General features: G+C 36.6%; 1 pseudogene; it reads left to right on the forward strand.

The window, feature by feature from the left end:
* Positions 1–7: 7 nt before the first annotated feature.
* On the forward strand, positions 8–768 carry LOC103728384 (annotated as a pseudogene).
* The last annotated feature ends 506 nt before the right edge of the window (positions 769–1,274 follow it).

Raw genomic sequence — 1,274 nt, forward strand, 5'->3', positions numbered from 1 at the left:
ACTACTTTATGAGGTGCGTGTGAATTGTCAGAAAAGTCATACTGCTTCAAAAGCCGTAATGGAATTGCTTGGAAGTAACACAGAGGACAATACTTCCCAGGCTCGAGTTGATGCCCACAGGTGTGTTGTACAAGTCTTTTAATTTTATATGTATAAGTGCATTGCCTACATATGTGTAAGTGCACTCATGTTGTGCAATGCCTGCAGAGGTCAGAAGAAGGCATCAGATTCCCTGGAACCGGAGTTACGGATGGTTATTAGCTGCCATATGGGTGCCGGGAACCATCAAACCCAGGTCCTCAACAAGAGCAGTCAGTGCTCCCATGCTCTTAACCATTTAGCCATTTCTCCAGCCCATTATTCATGATCTTTTAGCCATTTTTGTGAGTGCTAAACTGGCATCTTATGTCAAGTTTTATCAGAACAATAAAGACTTCATTGATTCATGTGGCCTCTTAAATGAACAAAATATAGAAACACCAGGTTCCTTATGTTTTGGGGAGTGGCGGTGAAAAATAAACTTCCTTTGCTACAGTGCAGCAAGAGCTACAGATTAGAGGTAATGATGTTGAAGCATTTGTTACTGATACTGTAAGAACTAAAATGGTCTACTGTAAAACTGATCAGACCCAGAGGAAAGCAGTTGTCAGCCACAACACACATCGGGCACTTAGAAAACAGTGGTGGGAACAATTGTGTAACACTAATGTCTGGAATAACACTTGAACAGCATGAAAAACAGCCTTTTGAGTCTTCCTGATACTGGGAGTTTTATGCATATAATTTTATTCTTTTGGGGGAGGGAAAGGTCTAAACATTATCAACTAATGTAAATAAATAAATAAATGAGAATGAAAAGAAAGTTGATGTGTACACCCAGATACTCGGGACTCTGAGGCAAAAGGATTGAAAGTTTGAGAGTAAGGTCTAGTGGTATAGCTTATTGCCAGAGTGCTTGCCAAACATGGACAGGGCCCTAGGTTCCACCCCGAGCACTACAAAAAATACATGAATAGTTTTTTAAACTGCTAAATGCCTTTTAAACATGGTACAAAGATTATCAGGACCATTTGAAAGTATGCAAAGTTTAAACAGGTCTGAAAATATGTAAAGTACTAAAATTGATACATCTGAGTTAATTATTATATAAAGTATATTCAATAACTTTTAAATTCCATTTTGATTATGTATTACATAATTCCATTTTGATTATGCATTACATAGTGAGAGAAAATAAGATTTAAAATAAATATTTTATTTATTTATTATTTTTT

This window comes from Nannospalax galili, unplaced genomic scaffold, assembly GCF_000622305.1.
Source record: "Nannospalax galili isolate Female #2095 unplaced genomic scaffold, S.galili_v1.0 C48858957, whole genome shotgun sequence".
In the NCBI taxonomy this organism is placed as follows: domain Eukaryota; kingdom Metazoa; phylum Chordata; class Mammalia; order Rodentia; family Spalacidae; genus Nannospalax; species Nannospalax galili.